Source organism: Tachyglossus aculeatus, chromosome 2 (genome assembly GCF_015852505.1).
Source record: "Tachyglossus aculeatus isolate mTacAcu1 chromosome 2, mTacAcu1.pri, whole genome shotgun sequence".
NCBI classification, from domain to species: domain Eukaryota; kingdom Metazoa; phylum Chordata; class Mammalia; order Monotremata; family Tachyglossidae; genus Tachyglossus; species Tachyglossus aculeatus.
The window spans coordinates 81,768,131-81,784,285 of NC_052067.1; positions in this window are offsets into that span (position 1 = coordinate 81,768,131).

Below are 16,155 nucleotides of genomic sequence, written 5' to 3' on the forward strand. Positions count from 1 at the left end.
GTCAGGGACTTCTGTTGTGCTATACTCTCCCAAGCACTTAATACAGTGTTCTGAACATAGTAGAGACAATGATTGATCAATTGATTTTGTCCATTGCTGATGCTTTTCCTGGCTGGCTTTCACTTCCGACAGGCCACCTATTTCTCGGGCCACCCCTAGCCATGTTGGCATGGAGGCCATTCTCTGTTGGGACACTCAATAGACGACTGTACAGCTGCTGGCTACAAAAGAGACTTTCCCTAGACTGCAAATGAAGTTGACGTTACATTTTTAAAGTTTAAGAATCATTATCTGTAGTTTGGGTGGTGCTGCCCAGAGCAGAGTGCTTTTTTGGGGGGGGACTTTTTCAAGTGGTTTATGGTTAGAATTGAACTGTAACAAGGGCAGCCAAGCATTTACTGATGAAAGTGCTGGCAACCAAATAAAATTACTGCATATTCAATTCCTTTTCTATTTGGCCAAAATGTTTCTCAGTTTAGCAGGATGACTTTGAAGAACATGTTTGTGGTTGATCTTATTGGACTGAGTTTTGCTCTTTTTTAAGGGATCAGAATTTGCAGGCATTGGAAACTGGCCCTTCAACACAAGGTCACTAACTAAATAAGTAAATAAAATGAAATCTCCCCCAAGACCTCTGACTATTGGCATAAAAGTCCCTCAACATTTAAACCAAATGCAACAGTAAACATGCATTTTGAATACACCAGGAGATGAGACATTTCATGGTGTAAAGAGTCGCACTGATTAAACCCCCTCACTTAACTTCCTGCTTTTGCAGATGCTTGATCAGAACACACAGTCTTGTCAAAGACCAGCTGCTAGACTATCAGCCTTTGAAGTTTCCAGAAAGTCCAGATGCTAGGCCAAGGAACAAAGGAGGAAAAGACTGAACAAGGGAGGAAAAGACTGCTTGCTTTCTGTGACCTACCTCATTGGATTGACTGTGGGAGGAGAGCAAAGGAAAATGCCTGTAAAACCATCTGAAGGATATTGAAGATTAAAGATCGCTGCCACTGTGACTGAATTCCACCATCACTGTGAACTTGACAAGGGTCACCTAGCTGCTGAGGAAACAAAGCAGGAGGTCGAGAAAGCCCCAAGAGCCCCAGTTTGCTGGGCAAGGAGGGGTTAATAAGAAAGAGATAAAAGGAATCAGAGGCCAGGGGCCCTCCACTGCACCTGAGAAATTCTGAGTTGGGGAAGTGAGATTCCTTTTCACCACCCAAGCTTTTCCCTGCATGAGAATTGTTTGTAGTCGGGAGATTTCCCTCCCCTATATGAGGTGTACACTGCTAAAGATTTATTAGCTGGCAGTGGCATACATTGACTAACAGAATGCCCTTCCAATAAGGATAGTAGCGCTTATTACTTCACATATAGAGAATGCAAGACCAGACCAGGCCCCCCAGGGCTATGCTAGGCTGGTCAAGGGCACTGAGTACATTTTAGTTAAAGGTGAAGGGAGTTAGAAACTTCCCTCATTTAAAAGAAGACTAACAGCTAACTACATTTTCCTAATAGGGACCACACTTTGTTCATTTAAGAGGTTTTGCTTTAATTGTACTGACCATCATTTGCAGTTTATTTGGGACCCAGGAACTGTGTATTTTAGTGGGGTCTGATGGATTTTACGCTACTGGATTGGAAGGTTGGCTGGAACTCTTTCTCTCTTCCTATCCAATAGACTATAACTCTTCCCATCTTCAAATCCCTACTAAAATCACATCTCCTACAGGAAGCCTTCCTTGACTAGTCCCATAACTTCTCAGCCTATCTTCCTTCCTTTCTGTATCACCTAAGTACTTAGGTATCCACCCCACACCTCAGCACATACGGATAGATCATTATACTCAGTTGTTTTCTTTATCTGTAATTTATTTTAATATCTCTCTCCCCCAGTATATTGTAAGCTCCTGGAGGGCGTGGGTCAGGTCTACTAACTCTACTGTACTCTTCTAGTGCTTAATACAGTTCTCTGTAGGGAAGCAGCATTGCCTAGTGGAAATAACACAAGCCTGGAAGTCACAGGACCTGAATTCTAATCCTAGCTCTGCCACTTCATTCATTCAATCATATTTATTGAACGCTTACTGAGTGCAGAGCACTGTATTAAGCACTTGGGAAGTACAAGTTGGCAACATATAGAGAGGGTCCCTACCCAACATTGGGCTCACAGTCTAGAAGGGGGAAACAGACAACAAAACAAAATATGTGGACAGGTGTCGTCATCAGACTGTGAGCCCACTGTTGGGTAGGGATCCTCTCTATATGTTGCCAACTTGTACTCCCCAAGCGCTTAGTACAGTGCTCTGCACACAGTAAGTGCTCAATAAATACGATTGAATGAATCAGAACAAATAGGATTAAAGCTATATGCACATCATTAACAAAATCAATAGAATAGTAAATATGTACAAGTAAAATAAATAGAGGAATAAATCTGTACAAACATATATACAGGTGCTGTGGAGAGGGGAAGGAGGTAGGGTGGGGGAGATGGGGAGGAGGAGAGGAAAAAGGGGGATCAGTCTGGGAAGGCCTTTTGGAGGAGGTGAGCTCTCAGTAGGGCTTTGAAGGGAGGAAGAAAGCTAGCTTGATGGATGTGTGGAGGGAGGGCATTCCAGGCCCGAGGAAGGACGTTGGGCAGGGGGTCGACGGTGGGACAGGCGAGAACGAGGTACAGGAGGAGGTTAGCGGCAGAGGAGCGGAGGGTGCGGACTGGGCTGTAGAAGGAGAGAAGGGAGGTGAGGTAGGAGGGGACGAGGTGTTGGAAAGCCTTGAAGCCGAGAGTGAGGAGTTTTTGCTTGATGCGTAGGTTGACAGGAAGCCACTGGAGATTTTTGAGGAAGGGAGTAACATGCCCAGAGAGTTTCTGCACAAAGATGATCCAGGCAGCAGCATGAAGTATAGACTGAAGTTTGTTATAAGGTGTTAGGCAAGTCACTCAACTTTTATTTTCTCTCTTTCCTCATTTGTAAAATGGGTATTCAATGCCTGTTCTCCCTCCACATTAAACTGTGGGCTCCATGTGGGACAGGGACTGTATCCAACCTGATTTTCTTGTATCTACCCCAGCACTTAGTCTGTGCATGGCAGGTAGTGAACATTCGACAAGGACCATAAGTATCCTAATATTATTATTCTGTACATAATAACTGTTCAATAAATGTCACTGATGAAATGATTGATTTTGCTCAACCTTATTGATTATTTTTCGGTGGGGGGGTAGGAATTTCTGTGGTACAGTCTGTCTTGTCATAACCTGTGCTTTCACTAAAGGTTTCAGCTAGGACATTGTCAGGGAACTAAAGCATGTCTGCCTGACCTCATGAGCCCTGTTTGGATGCAGCTCATCACAGTGATGGAAGAAATCATTTGTGCAGACGAGTGCAGCACTGGTCATTGTGAGATATGGGTCAAGGACGTGGCCCCATATAAATGGAGAACAGAGTGCAGCACAGAGGTTGAGGGGATTTGTGCAGTGTTTTCAAGTCACAAACCATCAATAAAGGGATACGTTCCAATCTCTATTTTGGGGATGAGAATTTTCTCTGCCAGGGATGGTTCAGCAGGTGCTGTCCTGTGCCAAATCAGGCCACAGAGTAACCTCTGAAGGTTTCTCTTCAAGGTCTAGAGTGAAAATTTCATTCTGAAAAGCAGACCATTTTGCTTCGGTTTGGAAAATGAAGCTAGAGTCCTGGAAGCTTTATAGGCATTTCAGAGTTTCAAAGACTACAGTGGCTCAGTAAACAAAGGGCCTAGAAACTAGTACACATTATTTTCAAACCACTAATTGTTATATAAACTTGGAGAAGTCACTAAATATGTCAATTCACTCATCTATAATGACAATATTGCATCTGTTATATTATTGACCTCCTTCACAGCTAGGAAAATTGAGGAAAAAAACAATTGCAAGAAATGTGTAGTTAAAAAAAATGAATCCGGCAAAAACAGCACCCTTCCACCCACTGCTATTGGAAAGTATCTAGTTGCCTTTAGTTATCTACAACAGTCTTTTAATTGAGAGTTTCAAGGGACTTATTTTTAAATGTTGTCAAAATTAAATTTTAAGAGCACTTCAACACTCACGTTTATTTGACATTTTAAATATTTAAAATTCAGGGTACTGTGTTTGCAGAAATCTTCAAAATATTAGTTTCAGACAAACAGCCATGCTGACAACACTTTGACTACGCTTTCATGTGGTGCCACATATATGTGGAATAATGTGGAATAACTTTGAAACACAAACCCTTCTCCATGTTCTTGTTTCAGAACTGTACATATTTTCCCTCCAAAACATGTTTGTTCAGCTGTCTTGGATAAGGTTATAATTTAACCATACTGTTAATGGGAACTGAAGCTCTTTTAATTTCCCCTAAGCCCCTGAAGGTTTTCCTTTTCAAGAAAGGATATAGTTCATATGTTTGTCTTGCTTTTTAAACCCCAAAGTAGGAGTACAGCAAATCCTTTTCCTACATACGAAGTGCTAATTTACTGCCTTTGATAAGAGCCACAGACTTTCTTAACTTGCTCAGAGAACTCAATTGTACAGCAGGCCAAAACTGGTCCTGAGGGAAAGACTGGATGGATTTTTTGTCTTTCCTCTTTCAATAACGTATCGGGTGTGAGTTTTAGCCTGTCAGTTTCACGAAACCCAAAGCCAGGGCTGGAGTACAACCCCCCTCACTGTTTTGATGCTACCAAAGCCATTCAATCTCAAAGTGCAGTCTTTCTAGAAACTTCACTAGACCAAATTTTAACTACTTCTTTGACCAAACTACCACATTCGTAGCCAAACTCTAAAAGTGGGGCCCTACAACCCAGTAATCCTGCAAAGTCCATTTATTAGGGGAGAATTATTTTTCTCTTGATTGGAAGCAATGTGCCTTCTGCTTATATACAAAGTGAAAAAAATATCTTTTGCCTCCATAACCCCAGTCACCCCCAGTAAAGCCATAAAGCTTTTCTCTTCATTTTCCCTTGTTGAGGGATTAATGAAATTTTGAGCCCACTGTCCACCCCACTCCTTAACTAGCTTAACTAGCTAAAGAATCTGGTATCATTAGCATGTCCCAAAACCCTGTTCAGTGTGTACCTCCTAAATAGTAGCTGCCGCCTTAGTCCATTGAAAAAGCTGTTGTGCACATGCTGCTCAATTACTCAAATATTTCCCTTCCCCACCCCTAGGCTGTACTGACTTTGGGAACAAAATTTTCCTTCACTCCCCAGAAACGTCATCACGGACCCCGGGGGCATGTGATTCTGCAAGTGATTAACAAGTCATGGGGATAAGACTGGGGAAAGAAGGCAGTAGAGGCCATTTAAGGAGCAGCACCACATCACAGCAGGATATTTTCCTCTTAAATGAATTCATGGTGAAACATTAGAAGCCTAGTGATGAGAGGGTAGGATTAAGAGAAACACCGTGGCTCAGTGGAAAGAGCACGGCTTTGGAATCAGAGGTCATGGGTTCAAACCCCAGCTCCACCAAGTGTCAGCTGTGTGACTTTGGTCAAGTCACTTAACTTCTCTGTAACTCAGTTACCTCATCTGTAAAATGGGGATGAAGACTGTGAGCCCCCTGTGGATCAACCTGATCACCTTGTAACCTCCCCATTGCTTTGCACAAAGTAAGTGCTTAATAAATGCCATTATTATTATTGTACTCTGGACACCCAAATACTTTGAGATTCATTCATTCAATTGTATTTATTGAGCACTTACTGTACGCAGAGCATTCATTCACTCATTCAATTGTATTTATTGAGCGCTTACTGTGTGCACAGCATTGTACTAAACGCTTGGGCGAGTGCAACATAACAATAAACAGACACATTCCCTGCCCACAGCGAGCTTTACCAGGCAGCCTTTTGCTAAAAAGATTTTGGTTTTAGCTTTCAGACCGGAAATCAATTTTAAAAAGTTGGATCCTTTTTCAGGCCCCCAAAATCCTTAGATTCTTTTTAGGGTGACAATATAATCTCTCCAGAGACAAGAATCTACTGAATGTGCAACTAACTGGGGATGGAGGGGAAGGGCAACAGATTTTCTGCGGTTTACAGGAGACACATGCGAGTATATACATCCAACTTTAGCGTACGCAGCAAGCCTGGATTCTGGCTCGATTAGCCTAGGACAGTTTATTTGGTAGGGGTGGGATGCAGAGGGGGTAAAGGAAGAGTGAGAAAGAAAAGGAATGAGAAAAAACACACATATTTGTCAGTATTGTGTCATTCTGAAGTTTCAGAAGTGTCCCAAGGGCCTAGTACCAAACTCGGCATGTGCACTACGTTTTGAATAGTTTTGAGGTGGAGAATGATAGGTTATGACCAAAAAAGATTGCAGGACAATTCTGTCCCCATTAGTGAAGGTTTTAATCCCCAAGTTTTAGTTAGGCAGAAATCACAGATGGATAGGAAAGGAGGAAACACAGGTTCGTATTGACACAGTCAGCGGTCCATAACTATCATTGACTCCTCTTTGCCTCAGGGGAGGAAAATTTTCAGCCAGAAGAGTTCTTAGTTTCCTTTGCTTGCTGAATTATTAATGTCAGGATGTTCCTCTACTTGTTCAACTGAATGAAAACCCTTGAGTCCAGAGAAGCTCTCAAAATGAGAACATGAGAAAAATCAGCTGGCAAGAATCTTGATAGTATGCAAATACTATTGACATCAAGGAACTTTAGTATTAAGCAGAGGGAACGGCAAAGAATTTCAACCCATCAGCTATCGAGCCAAATCCCAACTCTTTAAAATTTTACTTGTCTGGAAAAATGGAATGATCAGGTCTTACAAAGGTGGAAGCACACTTATTATTTTGAACGATGCTACCTCATTGCAGTTCCCTTGTTAAGACGAAAACCCCTATTTCCAGAGAAGGACAGTAGAAGATTCTCCAAACAACTTCCAGGACACTGACCCTAAACTGTTCACATCAGCTACACACTTTTCAGAACTTGCTCGATCAGTGGTATTCATTGAGCAATTAATCTGTGCAGAGCACTGTACTGAGTCCACGGGAAAGTGTATGAGATTCCTTTGATGTCATCCCTGTCCTTAAACATCTTACAATCAAGCAGAGGAGACAGATATTACAATAAATTACAGGAAGAAGAAACAACTGAGTATAAAGCTATGTATAGTTATACAAAGTTATGTGAAGTTTATGTTGTGGAGGTTAGGGAGTGAAAGTGAAGAGAGCTATGAGAGCTCAGATGGTGTGAGAGGACTCAAGTGCATGGATGATGCTGTAGGGAGGTGAATAGGGTGAGGGGATTAGAAAATAATAATAATATTGATATTTGTTAAGTGCTTACTATATGTCAAGCACTGTTTTAAGCACTGGGGTGGATACAAATTAATCAGGTTGGACATAATCCCTGTCCCACACAGGGCTCACAGTTTTAATCCCCATGTTATAGAAGAGGGAACTGAAGCCCAGAGAAGTGAAGTGACTTACCCAAGGTCACACAGCAGACAAGTGGTGGAGCTAGTGTTAGAACTCAAGTCCTTCTGACTCGCGGGCCTGTGCTCTATCCACTAGGCCATGCTGCTTTCCCAGTAGTTAGGGAAGGCTTCCTAGAGAAAATGGGACTTAAGGAGGGCTTTAAGGATAGGGAGAGTAATGGTCTGCCAGATGTGAAGGGAGATAAAGAGGGACCCCTGATCTTCTTGATCCGGAGTTGTTACGTTCCTTTCCTTTTTCTTTCACATGAGTACAGCTGCAGCACCCGAGCCACAAAACTTAGTGACAAGAGCTTCGGTGGTGCTGAAAATTAAAATGCCAGGCACAGGGGTGACTGGTATTCGAATCCATACCAGACAGGGGAGCAGACCAGCTGAATACTAAGCTGGACAACAGGCTCATCCTCTAGATTGTAAACTCTCTGTGGGTAGAGAATGTGTCTGTTTATTGTTGTATTGTACTTTCCGAAGCACTTAGTACAATGCTCTGAAAACAATAACTGCTCAATAGATACGATTGAATGAACAGGCATCCTGAACAGCAAATCCTGGAACAACTGCAAGAAATAGTAGAGGTGACCTAGGTACACTTATAAATTGCTTGATTCTTTATGCAAATATAACTTTTCTAAAACCTAAAGAGACTGTAGGCACAATAAGTATTATTATAACAATACTGGGTCTTAGAATCACAGGTTAGATCTCCTAATGGTAAGTGCCAACAGAGTTCAGGTGAAATTTCTGTGAAACAGGATGGGTTCAAAGTATTGTAAAGGAGTGGAAAAAAAGTTCTGTGGAAGAAAATGATTGGTTTGAAAAGAGTGATTTTGAATGTGAGCAGGTTTAAGTGAATCATTCCACATTCTAGCCTTTGGCTTTCTTCTTCTGAAATAGGTTAAAGCACAGGGTGTTTTGTCACAAGCAGGCGGAGATGTCAAAAAGGAGACCCTGATATATAGAACTAGGAGTTTTGGAAAGAGCTATTGGCCTACTAGCCCTGTTCAAGTGCAAAAAATGGGGGAAATAGAAAAACATGCTGGTCTGTTTAACTCTAAATGTACTCCATGGATCAGTTATAAATATTGTGTGGACTGGTAAAATACTCTGTACCTCTTTCCAAGGCTGGCTTTAGGCTATAAAAATGCTCTCCTATTTTCAATGTTGGGCTGTGTATATATTTCCAAAGGCCTTGATCCTCAATGTGCCTCATAAAATGAGAAAATCTTTAACTCTCCAGGAGTAGTTATTGCCCTTTGAGTAGGAAAGGAATGAATGGAGAGTAATAAATGGATTGAGAGTGATTAGACAAAAATTAGTTTGCCGTTTTACAATGGCCTGTTTGTCTTAACCTCCTAAAGACTGGAGATTGAGACAAAAGATACTAAATATCATCTATATTATATAATGTTAAATAAAATATATTAAGACATATAGCAGCACAGGTCTAAAATCTTATTACTTCGCATTACACTTTTCTAACCCTATATCTCCTTCATTAGAAATACAGTTTTTAAGGAGACATTCTGCCTTAAATCTCACAATCTAATTTCATTTTCTCCCTTTTCTTTAGTGGTGGGATATGGGGAATTGGGTGAGAATTACTTGTATTCCTTCAAAGACAGTGGACAATTTCACCATCAGTCACATTCGTGAATATCTATCCATGTCTTCATCATATTTTTTAAAATAGTTTACAGTAGTTTTTGATTCTCAACCCCCTATTCCATTAGCCTTACAGAATTCCAATTCTCTTTTTTAAAAAAATAATTGAAGGATAATTGTTCAAGGATTTTTTGGAAATTTCATGTTTCCTTTAACATGTCTTTCTAGAGAAAGTCCTGAAGTAGATCTGTGGAGATCCACTTTGTTAGTAAAGAATGAAAGAGAAATCGAGGATTTTGTTTTCTCCTGCATACAATGTAACCAGTAACTTGAAAGAGCTAATTTCTCAGGAAAATATTCTGGACACATGGGTACGTTGGAAAACATATCATGACAACCTATTCCGAAGAGCATATGGAAACCTTAGCATCAGAAGGAAACGTTCTGTTCCAGCAGTTGGCAGAGTGAATGGGTTCTGTGAGAATGCAAAGGGGATTGGATCATGCCACATGCTTTTTGGCTGAAGACAGAGGTTGTAGGAACAGAAGCAGAGATGAGGAAAGAAATGTGTGAGCTTCTCTCTTGTTCTATTTTCTACTCCTATTTCCAAGCCCTCTTTTACTTTCAATATTCTTTCAATACACTTTCAAATATCCTTCAATCCTTTAAGGGGAATGTTGCCTAATGGATGGAGCAAGGGCCTGAGAGTCAGAGGACCCTGGTTCTAATCCTGGCTCCCCCTATTTCCTGCTGTGTGATCTTGGGAAAGTCACTTCACCTCTCTGTGCCTCAGTTCTTTCATTTTTTAAAATGGGTATTTAATCTGTGAGCCCCATAAGGGACAGGGATTGTGTCCAACTCAATTTGTTTGACCCCCCCCCCCCCAGTGCTTAGTACAGTGTCTGGGACATAGCAAGCACTTACAAATACCACCACAATTATTTCAATCAGTCATATTTATTGAGCATTTACTGTGTGCACAGCACTGCATTGTGCTAGGGAGAGTACAATAGAAATGATAGACACGTTCCCTGCCCATGAGTTTGCAGTCTAGAGGCAGAAACAGATGTTAGAATAACCATCCCCCCGCCTTACCTCCTTCCCTACCCCACAGCACCTGTATATATGTATATATGTTTGTACGTATTTATTACTCTATTTATTTATTTTACTTGTATATATCTATTCTATTTATTTTATTTTGTTAATATGTTTGGTTTTGTTCTCTGTCTCCCCCTCCTAGACTGTGAGCCCACTGTTGGGTAGGGACCGTCTCTATATGTTGCCAACTTGTACTTCCCAAGCACTTAGTACAGTGCTCTGCACACAGTAAGTGCTCAATACAATTGATTGATTGATTAATAGCATTTGTTATTAATAATAATGCAAATAATGCACTGGGGGGATACAATTTGATCAGGTTGTCCCACATGGGGCTCACAGACTTCATCCCCATTTTACAGATGAGGTCACTGAGGCTCAGAGAAGTTAAGTGACTTGCCCAATGTCACACAGCAGACATGTGGCAGAGCCAGGATTTGAACCCATGACCTCTGACTCCAAAGACCGGGCTCTTTCCACTGAGCCACACTGCTTCTCTATAAATTACAGATATGAACACAAGTTACTTTGACTTTCTCTAATTGCCTTAGTTTTTGTTCTCTAATGATCTTGGTTCCTCCTTGTTGCTTTGAAAAAAAAAAGTTCTAGGTGATATCCGTTTTTCCCATTTCCAATCCATTCTTTCCTACAGTTCCAGGCCTCTTTCCAAAGTTCCTGTTGTTTTTCCTCATTGGTTTCTGTGACTTAACGTGTAGTTTGTGTTAATGTGTAGTAGACACGGATGTCTTGATAACCATAAGAACAAATTCAAAGGAAGGAAAGGCTAAAAAGCTGATGGCTGGAACATGGAGCAGGAATACGTCTACCAACTCTGCACACAGTGAGCACTCAATAAATACGATTCATTGCTTGATTTATTCACTGGTGAATTTGCAAGAGGATGAACAATAAATGCCAACTGCAGATGGGTAGGGGTATGACACGGCAGAGATCAGACAGGTCAGCAAAGGTACAAGCATCATTCATTCATTCATTCAATCGTATTTATTGAGTGCTTAATGTGTGCAGAGCACTGTACTAAGCGCTTGGGAAGTACAAGGTGGCAACACATAGAGACAGTCCCTACCCAACAGTGGGCTCACAATCTAGAAGGGGGAGACAGAGAACAAAACAAAGGCTACATAACGCTACAGATGTGGGGCTCATAGAAAAAAAAAGGGCAATTTGCTTTTAGAAAGGGTTTTCATGCAGGAAATGTGTGTAAGGTTGGGTGTGTTTTACCACCGTACCTTTGGAACCAAAAAGTTAGCCTACTGTAGATAAATGTGCTGATAGATACTGACTGAAAGAGAGCACATTTTTAGTCTTTCATGAAGAGCCCACACTAGGTCTGAAGCACTCTGCAACCAGCATTCCAAGGATAGGGCTGGACTTTTTCTTTTTGTCATCTAGGGAGCTCCCTGGCAATTCTGTAACTGTGAAAGAAGGAATGGTGGAACAGAAAAAGTGAAGGAGGCATTTTTTGCAATTAATAATCACTGAGGTATTTGTGAAGCACTCACTACTGGCCAAACACTGTAAGAGAAGCAGTATGGCTCAGAGGAAAAAGCACGGACTTGGGAGTCAGAGGTCATGGGTTCAAATCCTGACTCTTCCAATTGTCAGCTGTGTCACTTTGGGCAAGTCACTTAACTTTTCTGTGCCTCAGTTACCTCATCTGTAAAATAGGGATTAAGACTGTGAGCACCACATGGGACAATCTGATCACCTTGTATCCTCCCCAGTGCTTAGAACAGTTCCCAGTGCTTAGAACAGTGCTTGGCACATAGTAAGTGCTTAACAAATGCCATCATTATTATTACTAAGCTCTAGGGAAGACACAAGATAATCCAAGTCACTTAACTTTTCTGTGTCTCAGTTATCTTATCTAAAATGGGGATCAAGACTGTGAGCCCCACGTGGGACAACCTGATCACCTTGTATCCTCCTCAGTGCTTAGAACAGTGCCCAGCGCTTAGAACAGTGCTCGTCACATAGTAAGTTCTTAACAAATGCCATCGTTATTATTACTAAGCTGTAGGGAAGACACAAGATAATCAGGTCAGACACAGTCCCTGTTGTATAGGCACAGGCAGATCACACATCACATATAATGTGTTTAGAGAAGCAGTGTGGCTCAGTGGAAAGAGCCTGGGCTTGGGATTCAGAGGTCATGGGTTCAAATCCCAGCTCCGCCGCTTGTCAGCTGTGTGACTTTGGGCAAATCACTTAATTTCTCTGTGCCTCAATTACCTCATCTGTAAAATGGGGATTAAGATTGTGAGCCCCACATGGGACAACCTGATCACTTTGTATCCTCCCCAGCGCTTAGAACAATGCTTTGCACATAGTAAGCGCTTAACAAATACCAAAATTATTATTATTATTATATAAGCTCATTGTGGGCAGAGAAGGTATCTGTTTATTGTTGTATTGTATTCTCACAGGTGCTTAGTACAGTGATCCGCATGCAGAAAGCACTCAATAAATATGATTGAATGAATGAGTGAATATTCTCCCCAAGTCAATCAGCTTGATTCTTCCCTGTTTTGAAGCTCATGTGAGTTCATTAGGGCACCCAGCTGGGTGGGGCAAAAAAAGGATCATTAAATCAGAGAATACAGTCAGAATTTGGGTATGTTTATCGCAGGGGTGCCCAGGCAAGTCTGTTCAGCTGGACTGACCTGCCCTTCCAAAATGACACAGAATTTTATTCTGTCAAGATGCTCACGAATTCCATACCTCTCATCAATGTATAGCCCTGCCTTATAACATTCCTTATGCTCTTTTCTATTTCTCATATTGCCCAGGTAAGAAAATCTACTGCAAGCAGTTGCAGCAAACACCCTCCATAAACACAGATGTCCACAAAAGCCAAACAAAAAAGGAAGTAGAACTTGGAGACACTACGTATTAAGTTTCCTTTGGGCCGACTGCCTGATTCCCATAAGTTCCTTGCTGAGCTCGTTTAGGCTCATGAAATGAGCATCAATACTTTGGCTCAGCAAGCACAGGGTATGTCATGAGTACTAGCATGTTTTATTAATTATAGGTTTCCTCCATTATTATCATGCTGGTAGATTCATTATACCGTAACAACAATAATGGGAGAACCATTAGAAAGATTACAGATTATGGCAGAAGCCAGGAAGTTCTGGAGAAAATATAGCCATAGAAGTTGCTATGAATTGGAAACAACTCGTTGGCGCTTAATAATAATAATTATAATAATAATAAATTCATTGTAGCTTTCTGGCCTTGCTGTATTCCTGGCAGGAGTCATATCATGAAATATCTACCATATGCCTCCTGTGACGTCTCTCCTTACCATGTCACCAATGTCCCCTCTCTCTAAGCTCTTTAGATATTCAGCCTACTCCCAAGCTTGCCACAACTCTTTGGCATATATTTTCAAGCTTTGGGTCTTCCCCTACCTGGAATTTACTCTTTCACTAGACTGAATGAGCAAGAAAGATTCATATATCTGCACTGCATTCTCCTAACCCTTAGTACAGTACTCTGCACTCAGTAATTAGTGGCATATATGGAACACTTTCTGCATTCAGATGACTGTACTTCATGCTTGGGGGAAGGAGTGATAGAATAGGTAAACATGCACTGAAGGAGATTATACACACTAACCACTGATCGATTGGTATGGACAGAGAAAATGAAACTTGGATGAATGATCGTCATTCACTCATTCACTCGTATTTATTGAGTGCTTACTGTGTGCAGAGCACTGTACTAAGTGCTTGGGAAGTACAAGTTGGCAAAATATAGAGATGGTCCCTACCCAACAGCGAGCTCACAGTCTAGAAGGGGAGGCAGACAACAAAACAAAACATATTAACAAAATAAAATAAATAGAATATGTAAATATATACAAGTAAAATAAATAGAGTAATAAATCTGCACAAACATATATGCAGGTGCTGTGGGGAGGGGAAGGAGGTAGGATGGGGAGGGGGAGAGGAAGGAGGGGGCTCAGTCTGGAAAGGCCTCCTGGAGGAGGGGAGCTCTCAGTAGGGCTTTGAAGGGAGGAAGAGAGGTAGCTTGGCAGATGTGCAGAGGGAGGGCATTCCAGGCCCGGGGGAGGACGTGGGCCGGGGGTCGACAGCGGAACAGGCGAGAACGAGGCACAGTGAGGAGGTTAGCAGCAGAGGGTGCGGGCTGGGCTGTAGAAGGAAAGAAAGGAGGTGAGGTAGGAGGGGGTGAGGTGATGGAGAGCCTTGATGCTGAGAGTGAGGAGTTTTTGCCTGATGCTTAGGTTGATTGGTAGCCACTGGAGATTTTTGAGGAGGGGAGTAACATGCCCAGAGCATTTCTGCCCAGAGATGATCCGGGCAGCAGCATGAAGTATAGATTGAAGTGGGGAGAGTCATCATTAATGCATTCATTTCACTTGGGTCTTTGGTTTTTTTCAAACCTTAGTTTCTCCCTTCTCATCACGCTTTCCCCCAAGACCTAAAGGCACACACTTGGGACTTAACAAAAGTCTTTTGGCAAGGAGGTAGTGTACACTAGAAAGATTATTTCATATGTAGTTTTTGCAATTTACATTTAGGCATTTTGCTCTTCTAAAGTTTTAGTACTACAAAAAGCTGTTTTCCTTTAGGTCACAAATCTCATGCACCTCCACAACAGCAACTCTTAACCATAGACTTTAAAGCACTTAATCAGCTCATTCACTCCTTTCTCACTTGCTGATTTTCTAATAATAATAATAATAGTGGACTTGTTAAGTGCTTACTATGTGCCAGGCACTGTACTAAGAGATGAGGTGGATACAAGGTAATCAGGTTGGACACAGTCCCTATCCCACATGGGGCTCACAGTCTTAATCCCCATTTTACAGTTGAGGGAACTGAGACACAGAAAAGTAATTTGCCCAAAGTCATACAGCAGACAAGTGGCAGAGCTAGGATTACAACCCAGGCCTGTGCTCTATCCAGTTGCTGCTTTTCTACTTCAACCCAATCCCTACAAAGCCAACCTACTCACTGTACCTCAATCTCAACTATCTCATCGCTGCCCCTTGCCCACATCCTCCCTCTGGCCTATAAATTCCTTCCCTTTCACATCTCACAAACCACTACTCTCCCCCCCTTCAAAGCCTTAATAAAAATCACAGCTCCTCCAAGAGACCTTCCCCTTCAAAGCCTTCATTTCTCCTACTCCCTCTTTCTTCTGTATAGACCTTGTACTTGCTTCTATACCCTTTAAGCACTTGATATTCATCCCACAGAACTTTTGTATGTAACTGTAACTAATTTTAATGTCTGCCTCCCTGCCTTAAGTGTAGGCTCCTTGTGGGTAGGGAACATGTCTGCCTATTCTGTTGTGTTGGATTTCCCAAGCACTTAGTACAGCACTGTACATAGTAAGCACTAAGTCAATGCCATTGATTGGTTGAAGAGACCACCACCTTACTACATTATCAAACCTTTCCATCTTAAAACAAACAGAGCTTTGGCTGCAAATGCAGGCAGGGTTCGGAAATTTCATTCCACACAACCTCTCTCTGTTTACTGCTCGGCCCACCACCACCAAACTGAAGACTTTGTTCTTGTTTTCAATGCATCTATTAGTGACCAGAACTTTTTCACTCAATCCTTTTTTTTTTTTTTTGCTCTTATTGGTTCATATTTCTTGAGGAGTAAGTCAATCCAAGAGGTGAAATTGAATTTAAAATTAAAAAAAAAACTTTAAGAACTCATTAAAGTATACTGATACTAAAAGCAGAGACTGACAGTCCAAGCAGAAATCTGGCTTTGGAAACAGAAAAATGCCCCCATCTTACCTCCTTCCCTTCCCCACAGCACCTGTATATATGTATATATGTTTGTACATATTTATTAATCTATTTACTTATTTATTTTACTTGTACATATCTATTCTATTTATTTTATTTTGTTAGTATGTTTGGTTTTGTTCTCTGTCTCCCCCTTCTAGACTGTGAGCCCACTGTTGGGGAGGGACT